The sequence below is a fragment of the Pinus tabuliformis genome, chromosome 8 (genome assembly GCF_031772625.1).
Source record: "Pinus tabuliformis cultivar Carrire ecotype Pingquan chromosome 8, CPIR1, whole genome shotgun sequence".
Classification (NCBI taxonomy): Eukaryota; Viridiplantae; Streptophyta; class Pinopsida; order Pinales; family Pinaceae; genus Pinus; species Pinus tabuliformis.
The window spans coordinates 137208053-137222723 of NC_142294.1; the positions used below are offsets into that span (position 1 = coordinate 137208053).

At 38.5% G+C, this 14671-nt stretch overlaps 1 pseudogene; it reads left to right on the forward strand.

Annotated features, from left to right (window-relative positions):
• Positions 1–6834: 6834 nt before the first annotated feature.
• LOC149234487 (uncharacterized) lies at positions 6835–14450 on the forward strand (annotated as a pseudogene).
• Positions 14451–14671: the final 221 nt, after the last annotated feature.

A 14671-nucleotide genomic window follows, 5' to 3' on the forward strand; every position in this document is an offset into this window, starting at 1 on the left:
GGTTGAGAGGGGGAGTGCATTAGCACTCAACATGTAGCCCCAGAAGAAGCCTTAGAAGCAGCTTCGGGAAGTTGTGGAGCAACCACAACTAGAGAAGCTAAGAGGAGACCGAGTGGATAGATCCACTCAAGCAGAGAAGAAGCAGTCTTAGAAGTAGTCTCAGACAATTGTGGAGCAGCCACAATTGGAAAAGCAGAGAGGAGACCGAGTGGAGGAATCCACTCATGCAGAGACCTCTAGTAGGGGAAAATTTCGAGCCAAGTGGGTAGAGAGAGCACATGCAACCATACCCCCAGGTGTGAGGTGGGGTGATGTGAAGTGATAGTCCCAAGAGGGCTGAAACTAGGCAGGGTCCATTGAAAGGTTTGTCTCATGGATCTTACCTTGCTACGAGAACCCAAAGTACATAGTAGTGGGAGGAATCAGTAGTGATTGATGCAGTCAGAGATCAGAGTGACAGAAGCTAGAGCAGTCAAATACTGAAGAGCATAAAGAAGGGTTAACAACAATGCAAAAAGGAAGAGACAACAGAAACACAATTTTTTCAGTTGACAAGGACAATAGCAGTTAAAGATTTTGATGATAGATGCATCACATAGATTGAGGTTGGATGTTTTTCTTAGTTTCAGGAGTTGTTGTAGCAACAACACCAGAGAGAAGTGTTGCATCCAGAACATTCCAAAGGTCATGATCGGGATTGAGTTCAATTCCTTTCTTGTTGAGAGGGAGTGTTGAAAATAACAACAAGAAATGTTAAAAATAAAATCCAGAAATTTCAATTTAATTTGTCCTTGAATTAAATTATGGATTAAAATTGTAATTCTTTTCTCATAGCAACTTGTAAATAGTTAATTAAGTTTAATAAACTTAGTTAGCTTAGGAATTTTAAGTTAGAATTGTTTTTGTAGTCATGTAAGGGTTCTCCCTAAATTTGAGGGGTCCAGTATGACTTTAAATTGAGTTGTAATTAGATTAACTTAGTTTACTGAGTTATGGTGAGTTAAATTAGTTCTAATTGTTTCTGGAACTAATAGAGGACTAATAGTCAGTTGGTGTACTGGTGCATCCATAACTGTTACTCTAGTTAACTGAAGCTTCCCTCATGAGAAACTCATGCATGTTAGCTCATAGAAAGACCCACTTGAGACTAGAGTGCAAGGACAATGTAATATGAGTTGTATGATTTACTGAGTTGTAAATATCATGTACACAATCAGAGAAGGACCTATGTTTGGATTGCATGGTTTTGGAAGATGAATTCCCTTTAAATACGGGTTATTCATCCTAGGAATTGTGCAAGGAAATAGGGGCATAGCAGGCAATGGAAATTGGCTAAGTGTTGGCTAAGAGTGGGCTTGTGAAGTAGAGAGTTGAGAATACTTGTGCGGAATTGTTCTAGTGAGAACAATATTTGTATCTTCAATCATATTTCTGATTAATGCAATATAGATAGGTGAGGTTTTGAGCAGTGGCTTTCCTCAGGAAAAATTATTGTGTTATGTACCATTGATTTGTCTTCTTCTTGTTCATATTGTTTTCATCGATCTATTGGCTTCCGCTGGTTGAAAGTATATGTCGATTCTTGTCCCGTGCTTTAGTATGTTGCATGAGCTTGTGAATCTATAGGAAAATATACACCTAATATAAGACTCGTTGCAATGGTACAAATGACCAAGAATAGAATGTTCTCATTTAATTTGATAAGTGTAAACATGTCTAAACCATATGCACAAAATGTATCAATAATATATGAGACTTGGTTGTGGCATCTTAGGTATGGTCACATACCTTTCATGAGTCTTATTCTTTTGCAAAAAAAATCAATGGTTGAGGGATTACCGATATTGGATGAGTAAAGCAGCACTTGCGAAAGTTACATTCTTGGGAATGATCAAAGAGACAACTTTCTAGACGCTTCATATAGAGCCAAGGAGCCTATATAATTTATTCACATAGATCTATGTGAACCCATGCAAACTCAATATATTGGTGGAAGCTTTTATTTAATAACATTTATTGATGATTTTAGCAAGAAAGTTTGGCTATATTATCTCAGAAAGAAAAAAAAATATGTTCAAAAAGTTCAAAGAGTTTAAAGAATTTTCCAAAAAGAAAAGTGGAAAATATGTCAAAGTACTCATATCATATGAAGGAGGAGAGTATGACTCAAAGAAGTTTGCAAATTTTTGCAGACAACAGGGATTTAAAATGTTGTTCATTACCAAATATACTCCATAGGAGAATATAGTTGTTGAACGAAACTATCGAACCATTATGAACATGGCACGGAGCACACACAAATCTAGAAATTTGCCTAATGATTTTTGGGCTGAAGCTATTGCTTGTTCAATATATATATTGCATAAATCCCCAACAAATAACATGAAAAATAAAGTACCTCAAGAAACATGGAGTGGCACAAAGTGAAGTGTTTCTCATTTTAGATTTTTTGGTTATATTTCTCATGCATGTGTTCCAAAATAACTAAGGAGAAATCTTGACAACAAGAGTGAAAAATGCATTTTAATTGGATATAGTGAACAATCCAAAGCCTATAGTCTATATAATCTAGTCACTAAGAAAATTTTGGTGAGTAAAGATGTATAATTCTTGGAGGATAAATATTCGAGTGATTAAGAGAATGAAGTAGTGGATAGAGGATATCCATTTTCCTAATAGTTGAACAAGTGGAAAGTTTAAGATAACAAGTCCCTCCAACAGGGAAAATTTTAGGGGCTAATATTTTCAAGTGGGTTAATTTTCCATGTTTTTTTCTAAAAAAATATTCGCCAATCATTTTCTCTAAAAATGATTTGACCACATTTTATAGCATACACTTTTTTTACCCAAAAAAAGGCCAAAATTTTATATAGACTAATATAAAATCATTAGAAATATATATATTTTCACAAAAATATTGCCAAAAAATTTACAATTTGCATATGAGGGACTAGTAAGATCTGCAAGGTTTCTAAAATTTAAGATAAACTTCCATCCTTAAAATTTTCCTTGGCCTACAACAATATTGCCAAGGTTACAGGTGCAAAGGCAAGCAGACAATCCTTCTTCTAGCTAAGGGTCAACAATTTCAGTAACAAATTAGAGAAATAATCTTTCTTCTAGTAGTGATTCAAAAAATTTAGTGAGAAATCAAAGAACAAGGAGATTAAGGGAAACATATGATCAGTGTGATAACATGGATAATTAAGTTAATTATCTTTATTATCCTATCAACCTACCTATTTTGAAGAAGTAGTAAAAGAAGAACATTAGGTATAGACCATGAATGAATATATTGACATTATTGAAAGGAATGAAACATGGGATTTTGTTGATCTCCCAATAGATAAAAACAACATTGGTGTTAAGTGGGTGTACAAGACAAAATTGGATGAGAAAGGAAAAGTAGAGAAATATAAGGCAAGGTTGTTTGCCAAAGGATTTTCTCAACAACGAGGTATTGACTATGGTGAAACCTTTTCTCTAATAGCAAGGTTGGATACTATTTGAGCAGTGTTAGCCATTGCAACCCAAAATAAATGGTCAATTTATCAAATGGACATGAAGTCAACTTTCTTAAATAGAAAACTAGAAGAGGAGGTGTATGTTGATCAATCACCAAGATTTAAAGTAAAAGGCTAGGAGTACAAAGTACACAATTTGAAGAAATATTTGTATGGCTTAAAGCAATCTCAAAGAGCTTGGTATAGTTAGATTGACTCATATTCACTTAACAGTGGGTTTAGCAAGAATAGTAATGAGCATACCCTCTATACCAAATAAAATGTAGGTAAAATCCTTATAGTTTGTATTTATGTTGATGACATGATATATATAGGAAATTTGATGTTAAATGAATTGAAAGATGCCTAGAAAAGAGAATTTTGAGACAAGAGACCTTGTTCTCATGAGGAACATTTTGGGAATTGAAGTCAAGTAATATTCTCAAGGAATTTTCATATGTCAACAAAAGTATGCTACAAAGATCTTAAAGAGATTCAAAATGGACAAATGCAAACCAATAAAGGCATGTATTGCAACAGTAACAAAACTAAGCAAGCAAGGTAATGGAAAAACAATGTATCCAACATTGTATAAGAGGCTTGTTGGCAGCCTCACGTACCTTACTACAACTAGACCCGATATTATGTATGTAGTTAGTTACATTTCCATATTTATGGAGCCTCTCAAGGCATCTCACTGGAGAGTTGGAAAAAGGGTTTTGAGGTCTATTGTAGGTATAACTAATAATGTACTATGGTACACAAGTTCTAAAGGTAACAAACTTACAAGATAGACAGATAGTGATTTTGCTACCAGTATTGATGATAGGAAAAACACTTCAAGATATGATTTTCATTTGGGAATAAGTTTGATCTCATGAGCTTCTAAGAAACAGTGAATTGCCTCAATATCTTCAGCAGAAGTAGAATATTAATAGCTGCTATAAGAACATTCTATGCAATATGGCTAATAAGACTTTAGAAAAATCTCGCACATGTTTAGGAGGAGCCAACTACTATCTTTTGTGACAACAGTTCAACAATTACATTGTCAAAGAACCATGTGTTTCACGAGAAAAGCAAGCACTTTGACACTCACTATCCCTTCATTTGTGAGCTTGTCAACAATGGTGACATATGAGTTCAATTTTGTGGATCTAGAGATCAACTAGCAGATATTTTCACATAACCATTGAGAAAAATTGCTTTTGAGTTTCAGAGACAACACATAGGCATCGTTAGTGTTGTGCAACAATTGAGATTAAAGGGGAGTGTTAAAAATTAATCTCTCGTATTAAGTGGTCTAAAGACGCAGTTAGTTGTCAATTTGAGTAATTTTTTAGGAAGATATTTTTAGAGACTGTCAATCAATACACTTTTTAAAAAATCATACAAAGTTCTAGATATTTTAGAAGCAATTAATTATAGGCGATTCTAAGAAAATCCTAATCTATATAAAATCTATTTAAGATTGCCTTCAAGTTTTTGCTATTGCAGTAGGATGGAAATTCCGAGACTGGTGGTGGAATTGGCCATGATTGATTGATTGATTTTAATGAAGTGCATGAGGTTGAAAAGCCTAAGGGACCAAGAAACTAACAACTCTAGCTCATCTTCATACTCCTTTTAATGTCAGGTTTTCTACTATGGATCTTGACTAGAAGGCTAGCAATCTAGTTGATCTTATATTCCTCGAATAAATGGTGCATGTTGTCGACCTTTAAACTATTTTCATACTGAATGCGGATATCCTGATATACTACAAATTCCATAACAAAATGTCATTTTGTCTCCACCACACCATTATTGCAAAATACACAAGTTCTCACTTCTCAAACTTCCTTGAATACCCTACACCCGCTGATCTCGACTCTAAAGTGCTGTTATCCCGTATGAGTGCGAAACTTGAATCCAAAATAATGTCAAGGGTGCCAGCTCAATGACTTGAAGACCACGGCACAATGTCTCACCGTTCCTCTCTTTCCGCTGTGCTGATCAATGATTCGTAAAGAAAGCTACGTTGACTCGAGCGGTGCTTTGATGCAGTAGGAGGCAGAGTCCGGGAACATGCAGCGGAGCAAATCAACGAGAGCGTATCGGATGGCGAAACTTGAATCTAAAATAACGTGGGTGTGATGTCGATTGACATCAATACAACGGCAGAGTGCTTCACTGTTCATCTCTTTCCTTTGTGCTGGTCAATGGTTTTTAAAACTAAATAATTTGTTAATTAAGATTACTTTATATTTTAAAATCGTTATCATCACTAATTATGGTTATTCAAATATAATCACGCGTTATTTTACGTATTATTTCAAATAATTTATTGATCGATGGTTTGCCAGCTTTGTAAAATCGTTATTATCAATAATCATTATTATTCGAATATAATCACGCGTTATTTTATGTATTATGTGAAATAATTTATTGGTGGATGTTTCGTAAGGTTTGTAAGAGGACAAAGTTGTACTTTTAAAAATGTTTTAGGGTTTAAAATATTAATTTATTTCTTAACTTTTAAAGAAAAAAAGTTTTAATTAATTAAAATAATATTAAATTTTATAACAAAATTAAAATTTAATTTTAATTTAATGTAAATATTATTATGAAAAAATCAATAATTTTATTGAGAATATTATTTTCATAATTATTTATATATATATTAAAGAATGAGAAAGTAAATATATTTTAATTTAATTGTTAAATCTAATGTGACGATAATTATTAATGGAGTGAAAAAATAAATATATTTTAATTTAATTGTCAAATCTAGTGTGGGGATAATTATTAATAATTTAAATTAGTGAATGTAATTGATTCATCATTGTTATTTAAAGAAAATTAAACCATATAATATTATTTATTAGTGATCCATATATTTTAGTAAGTCTTTAACTTATTTTTTTAAATCCTAAAAAAATAAAATTCTTAACTAAATATAAAGAGTTTTAGAAAATATTCATATTCATAAAAATGTGTATATATATATAAATTTAATAAACAAAATTTAAATTTATTAAATGATCAAAATCAAATAATTCTTAAATGATTTTGAAAACTTAAATATCCTACCACATCCACTCAAATCACATGTCACTAATACAATCATGTCAAGAATCACATAAACTAAGCAACAAAAGAATTTACACAATTTAAAGCCTAAAATATTTTTTAAAATTCATTTTAAAATGAGGATGCATGGCCACGCCAACTTCGAATCAAACTCGAGATACACGCGCTTTGAAATTTATATCAAGGAAGCTGCGGTGAGTTCCATTTCTCTGCAACGAAATCGTCTGAATTTCAATTTTATCAGTCGTGTGGATTAAGAATGAAGAGCAGACGATTAAAGCTGGTGAACTGTTCGAATGACCCACTTGCGAATGGCGGAAGTTTTAATATGATCGTCGCGGGAAACTCCGGGAATCTGAGTTTTTCTTCCCCATTTTCTGCTGTGAGATTGGCCGATAACAGCAATAACTCTCCCGATAAAGCTCATGGTCCCTACAGCAGATTGAACGCTCGTGTCAGCCCAGCCGTGTCGATTATTCTCTACGTGATGTTGGGCGTGTTTTTATTACTGGGGTGTTTCGCTATCTGCTTCCGCAGACGCGACCGCGAGGACGAAAGCCTGAGACTTTCAAGACGAGCAGTGAGGGTGGCCCGTGCACAGGTCTGGAGGGAGGACGAGGGCAACCGTGGTCTCGACAGAGCCGTCATCGAAAGCTTCCCGGTGTTCAGCTACGATCTCGTAAAGGGCCTCAAGATGTTAAAATGTTAATTTGAACAGCGCGGTGGAGGTTTTCGAAAACCAGCCCGGTCTCCCCGCACCACCATTCGGCGAAGGCAGTTTCCATAGCAGGGGTGCCGACACAATCAGGGTGCGCCACGCGTCCCATGTACGAACACCCCAAAACCATTTTCCCCGGACGGTAACGAGCGTTTGGTTTGCCGGAGGAGGGTGTGCGAACCACGTCGGATCAGCTCAGTGATCTGGACGCATAATCTCCGCCGTTGACTTCCCGAAGATGCATAACCGCCCGTGTCAAATCAGATTTTTGCGTGGATTGAAAGTTCCAAACGTTGACCGCCGTAGAAGAAGATTTATGGAGTTAATGTGTGTCGTAGTTTTTTGGTAGAGGACCTTTAATACGTTATGGGCATGCCTTTAATATAGATATGGGCACATAGTTTTTTTTATAAGTTTTATATATTGTTACGTAAGTTAAAAAAAAAGGGTGTGGTATGTATGGTGGCTGCGCAAAAAGGCAGTGGGTGTTTTTTTTTTTGGTGCACAGCAGTGCAGTTCCATTTTGTAATTTTGGAGTGGGGTGGCTACGTAGAGTAGCGTAATTTTTTTTCTTTGGTGCACAGCAGAATACCACAGGAGATGTAATTTTTATTATTGTAAAACTGAAGTTTTTTTTTTTGTAGTTTCTACAGCAGTAGAAAATCTGTGAGAGCAGCAGAGTTGTTTGTGTGAATCCCTCTTTGCACAGAGGATGGAATTTGTATCAGTCTTTCAGTTTTAAATTAATAGAAATGTGTTGTGACTGTGTAATGCTGTGTTCTGAGTGAGTTTTTTTTAAAAGGTTGTCTGCAAAAGATCCTGGACAGAGTAAACAGAGCATTGTCTCTGTAGTGGTTATTTTATTTGGTTTTGGTATTTTCTCCATTGAAAAATACCCAACAGTGGTATCGGAGCTGGCTCAGGCTCTTTAAAGAAGTTAAAGAAGCTGAAGGGAGAAGGTTGTTGCAGCAGCAAAACTTCTCAGGCAGACAGAAGACTCAGACAGCGAAGGATTCAGGTATTCCCCAAAAGCATTTCTCTTGTTATTGCTGAAGACAGTCAGTTGTTTTTTTTAAAAAAAACACAGTCAAGGATTTAAAACCATAGTTCAAGATGCAAGGAATGGCAAGCACAAGCATGGGTATGTTCAACACCCAGCTCCCACACTTTAATGGGAAGAACTATGACTACTGGTCTATAACCATGAGAGCTTTGTTCATCGCTCAAGATATATGGGAACTAGTAGAATATGGGTTTGAGGAACCAGCAGATGAAACTGAGTTCAATGCATTAACTCAGGGAGAGAAGGATCAGCTGAAGCTCAATAGGAAGAAGGATGCAAAGGCCATTGTCTTGTTGTATCAAGCAGTGGACCAGAGTATATTCCCAAGGATAGCAGCAGCTACAACATCACACAATGCATGGCAAACCCTCAAGACAGCCTATCAAGGCATGGAGAGAGTGAAGACAGCAAAATTGCAAATGCTGAGAAAGGATTTTGAAAACTTGAACATGAAGGAGTCAGATAACATTGACTCATTCTTCACTCATGTGATTGGTGTAATCACACAAATGAGAACTCATGGAGAAACAATTGAAGATAGAAGAATAGTGGAGAAAATATTGAGGGTCTTACCCTCAAGGTTTGATGCCATAGTCACCACCATTGAAGAGACAAAGGATCTCTCAAGATATTCAGTTGATGAGCTACATGCATCACTGATAACTCATGAGCAGAGGTTGAGTAGGAATGAAAACTCATCCCTTGAGCAAGCCTTCAAGACCCAGATGTCCTTTGGAAGAGGAAGAGGTCAAGGAAGAGGAAACCGAAGAGGAAGAGGCAGAAGCCAGAACAGAGGTGGAAGGAACAGCCCAGCAAATGCACAAGGAAGAGGCAGCAATCCAAATCAGAACCAAGGTCAAGGCAGCAGCCAACAAAGAGATCAGTATCAGGCTCAAGGACAAAGGTATGATAAATCTAATGTTCAGTGCTATTATTGCAAAAAGTATGGACATTATGCTAGTGATTGTAGAAAGAAACAACATGATATGAACAGCAGACAAAATGCAAATGTTACAAGAGAAAACAATAGTCAAGAAAATGTCCTGTTAGCTTGTAACTTGGCTGAAACACATAGTGAGGACATATGGTTTTTAGACTCAGGTTGCAGCAACCATATGACAGGGAATATAGCCCTCTTTTCAGCCTTAAATCAGAATCTGAAATCAGAGGTCACACTAGGAACTGATAGTAAAGTGTCTGTTATGGGAAAAGGGGAGGTAAAAATATTCACAAAACAAGGAGAAAAGAAAACCATAGCAGATGTCTACTATGTCCCCGGAATGAGATGTAACCTATTGAGTGTTGGACAACTTATCCAAAAGGGTTACAATGTTTACTTTGAAAATGATGTGTGCACCATCATGGATATACCACCCAGCAAAAGATGCATTGCTGAAGTGAAGATGACAAGGAACAGGATGTTCCCTCTCCGGATCCGGGCAGACATGAAAAACAAAAGGGAAATGGCAGCAGTCACCCAAGAGGCCTTCCAAAGCGTGCCAAAGGATGAGAACTGGTTATGGCACTTGAGATTTGGGCATCTAAATTTTGGAGGCCTAAATTTGTTGAGCAGAAAAGGAATGGTAAGAGGATTACCATTGATAGAGAAGCCGGACAGCCTTTGTGAAGGTTGTATATTGGGCAAACAACATAGAGAGAGTTTTCCATCAGGGAAAAGTGTAAGGGCAAAGGCACCCTTAGAGATTATCCACTCAGATTTGTGTGGACCAATGCAAGCTCCATCATTAGCTGGCAGCCTATATTTCTTGACATTCATTGATGATTTTACAAGAAAGACTTGGATATATTTCCTCAAGAACAAAAGTGAAGTTTTTGAGAAATTCCAAAATTTCAAAGCACTTGTGGAGAACCAAAGCGGGCTGCACATAAAAGTATTGAGAACTGATAGAGGAGGTGAGTATATCTCAAATGAATTCCTAAAGTTTTGTAGAGAAAATGGAATACATAAACAGTTCACAACTCGGTACACCCCACAGCAAAATGGAGTTGCTGAAAGGAAGAACAGAACCATCATGGAGATGGCAAGGAGCATGCTGAAGGCAAAGCATTTGCCAAATGAGTATTGGGCTGAAGCTGTACATTGTGCAGTGTATATTCTGAACAGGTGTCCTACAAAAGCAGTCATGAACAAAGTGCCAGAAGAGGCATGGAGTGGGAGAAAGCAAGGAGTCACCCACATGAGAGTTTTTGGGTGTGTGGCCTATGCACACATTCCAGATAAACTAAGGAGGAAGTTGGACAGCAAAGGGGAGAAATGCATCTTCATTGGATATAGTGATGAATCGAAAGCCTACAGGCTGTATATCCCATCTACCAAGAAATTTTTTGTAAGCAGGGATGTTCAATTCATTGAAGAGGAAGCTTGGGATGGAAGCATAGAGAAAACAGTGAACATTAAAAGCTGTTTGCCTCATGATGAAGATGAAGAGGAGGTGGCTGAAATGAATCCCCAAATAGCAGCACCAACACAAGGACAGCAAGGGACACCATTGAGGATCAATGAGAGTGCTTCTCCAAGCACACCACAAGGAGGAAATTCAAGTGCATCTTCAAGCACTTGCACACCAAGTGAAAGAGGTAAGAAGTTTAGAAATCTAAGTGACATTTATGATGAAGGAATGAATTCCTTATTTGCCTTGTTTTGTCATGTTGATGATCCTATTCATTTTGAAGAAGCTATTAAAGATAGGAAATGGATAGAAGCTATGGATGAAGAGATGAATGCCATAGAGAGAAACAAAACATGGGATTTGGTTGAGCTACCGAAAGGCAAAGAAGTCATTGGTGTGAAATGGGTCTACAAGACCAAGAGCAATGCTGAAGGCAAGATTGAAAGGCATAAAGCAAGGCTGGTTGTCAAAGGCTACAAGCAGCAGTATGGGAGAGATTATGAGGAGACTTTCGCCCCGGTTGCAAGAATGGAAACCGTGAGAGCAGTGTTGTCCATAGCAGCTCAAAACAAATGGAAAGTCTACCAAATGGATGTGAAATCAGCATTCCTAAATGGAGTGTTAATGGAAGAGGTCTATGTGGAACAGCCTCTCGGATATGAGAAGAAAGGGGAAGAGCACAAAGTGTGCAAATTGAAGAAAGCTCTTTATGGGCTGAAGCAAGCGCCAAGAGCATGGTACAGCAGGATAGATTCATATCTATTGGAGAATGAATTTGACAAATGTGAAGGAGAACCCACAGTCTACATCAAGGAAAAGGATGGTAAAATTTTAATTGTTGTCTTGTATGTAGATGATGTTATTTTCACTGGAAATGATATTTATCTTATTGAGAATTTTAAATCAGTCATGAAGAATGAATTTGAAATGACTGACATGGGTTTGTTGAGATACTTCTTAGGCATAGAAGTAGATCAAAATGAAAAAGGAATTTTTATATCTCAAGCAAGATATGTAAATCAAGTTTTGGGCAGATTTAAGATGGAAGAATGCAAGGCAGCAATCACTCCCACAGTAATGGGATTAAAGCTCAGCAGAGAGGACAGCAGCAAGGATTTTGATCCTAGCTTGTATAAAAGCATTGTGGGCAGTCTTATGTATTTAACAGCCACTAGGCCTGATTTAATGTATGCTGTTAGCTTAATTTCCAGATTTATGGAGAGGCCAAAGGAGGCACATTGGCAGGCAGCAAAGAGAATTTTGAGGTATGTCAAAGGTACCAAAATGTTTGGAATTCTATATCATGCCTCAGAACATTCAGATTTGGTCGGGTACACAGATAGCGATTGGGCTGGAAGTGTAGATGATCGGAAGAGCACTTCCGGTTATGTTTTTAACATGGGTTCAGGAGCCATTTCATGGGCTTCCAAGAAGCAGTCCATTGTAGCATTGTCTACAGCAGAGGCAGAATATGTGGCAGCGACAGCAGCAGCATGCCAGGCAGTTTGGATGAGAAGGATGTTGAGAAGCTTAGGCCAAGAGCAGGCAAAAGCAACAGTGGTCTTTTGTGACAATAGCTCTGCTATTGCTTTGTCAAAGAATTCAGTGTTTCATAAGAGAACGAAACACATCGACACAAGGTTTCACTACATCAGAGAGTTAGTGAACAATGGAGAAATTGTCCTCGAACATTGCAGGACCCAGGAACAGGTTGCAGACATCTTGACAAAGCCACTGGTTCAGAAGAGTTTCGAATTTTTGAGAAAATGTTTGGGAATGACTGAACGTGCGGCTGTTAAAATTAAAGGGGAGTGTTAAAATGTTAATTTGAACAGCGCGGTGGAGGTTTTCGAAAACCAGCCCGGTCTCCCCGCACCACCATTCGGCGAAGGCAGTTTCCATAGCAGGGGTGCCGACACAATCAGGGTGCGCCACGCGTCCCATGTACGAACACCCCAAAACCATTTTCCTCGGACGGTAACGAGCGTTTGGTTTGCCGGAGGAGGGTGTGCGAACCACGTCGGATCAGCTCAGTGATCTGGACGCATAATCTCCGCCGTTGACTTCCCGAAGATGCATAACCGCCCGTGTCAAATCAGATTTTTGCGTGGATTGAAAGTTCCAAACGTTGACCGCCGTAGAAGAAGATTTATGGAGTTAATGTGTGTCGTAGTTTTTTGGTAGAGGACCTTTAATACGTTATGGGCATGCCTTTAATATAGATATGGGCACATAGTTTTTTTTATAAGTTTTATATATTGTTACGTAAGTTAAAAAAAAAAGGGTGTGGTATGTATGGTGGCTGCGCAAAAAGGCAGTGGGTGTTTTTTTTTTTGGTGCACAGCAGTGCAGTTCCATTTTGTAATTTTGGAGTGGGGTGGCTACGTAGAGTAGCGTAATTTTTTTTCTTTGGTGCACAGCAGAATACCACAGGGGATGTAATTTTTATTATTGTAAAACTGAAGTTTTTTTTTTGTAGTTTCTACAGCAGTAGAAAATCTGTGAGAGCAGCAGAGTTGTTTGTGTGAATCCCTCTTTGCACAGAGGATGGAATTTGTATCAGTCTTTCAGTTTTAAATTAATAGAAATGTGTTGTGACTGTGTAATGCTGTGTTCTGAGTGAGTTTTTTTTAAAAGGTTGTCTGCAAAAGATCCTGGACAGAGTAAACAGAGCATTGTCTCTGTAGTGGTTATTTTATTTGGTTTTGGTATTTTCTCCATTGAAAAATACCCAACACAAGACGCAGACCAAAGAAGCGCTCGAATGCGCGGTCTGTCTCAACGAATTCGAAGACGATGAGCAGCTCCGCTTGCTGCCCAAGTGCAGCCACGCCTTTCATCCCGAGTGCATCGACATGTGGCTCTACTCGCACACAACGTGCCCTGTTTGCCGAACAAGTCTGGTGCCCACCGACGACGCGAACCCGACGGGCACTGGCTACGGAGTCATCGAGCCGCTCGAGGTTACGTCACCCTACGAGGTACCCGTTGTGGTCGATGAAACGACGAACGGGAGCGTTTGCAGGGACAACGATGTCAAGACCCCCCCAAGAATCGTTGCCCGTGCTGGGCCTGGATCCGGGCAAGAAATTCCGTCGCTCATACTCGACGGGGAATTCTCTGGTGAGGCTGCGCAATGAGTCCCATCAGTTGGCCACGGAATGGTATATTTGCACGACAGAAGGGCTAAAACCAGGTCTGCAAAGGGATTGTAGCTTCACTGCGCGCCTCAAGGCCCGTCTACCTCAGAAACCCGCCCCGGTCCCACAAAGCAGGCTTCAATGGGCTGTACTGCCTCGTGCAGCGGAGACACTGGTGGATCAGGGCGTCATTGGTATGAACGTGGTTTGAGATCAGGACCATTGACCATATCATCGAGATCAGGGCCATTGACCGGATCATGCATTTATCCCTCTTCCTCTCTAACGTCGTATTCTGATAAAAGGACGCCCGCTTATTCCAAGAATCGAGAATCCTCTGCCAGTTCTCAACGGAAGCGCAAGGTACATTTTGAATCTCTGAAGCACACACTGAAGAGGCTCAGTAGCAGAGACAAAGAATGCGCAGATATTTCGCAAAGTCGGCAGGGATCATTCAGGATGGGGGCTGCAGATAACTCGCAGAGCGGCGGGGGGTCTTTCAGGAGGGTTGTGGAGGAAAGCTGTTGTCCTGTTACCACATGAAAAACCAATAGGCCGCGGGGCTCAAGATAGCCAGACTTCTGTATTGGGTCCTACAGACAATTGCAACATTATTTTTAGAACATATGAGCTATGTTTTATACACGCCTAGGGTGCGTTTTATAATAATTTCGTCCAGGATTCGACAGTCTTCTTTATTTTTAGAAAAAACACATTGTGGGTGGGTTTCCACTGTCTAGTTTTAAAGAATAAAAAAGAATTCT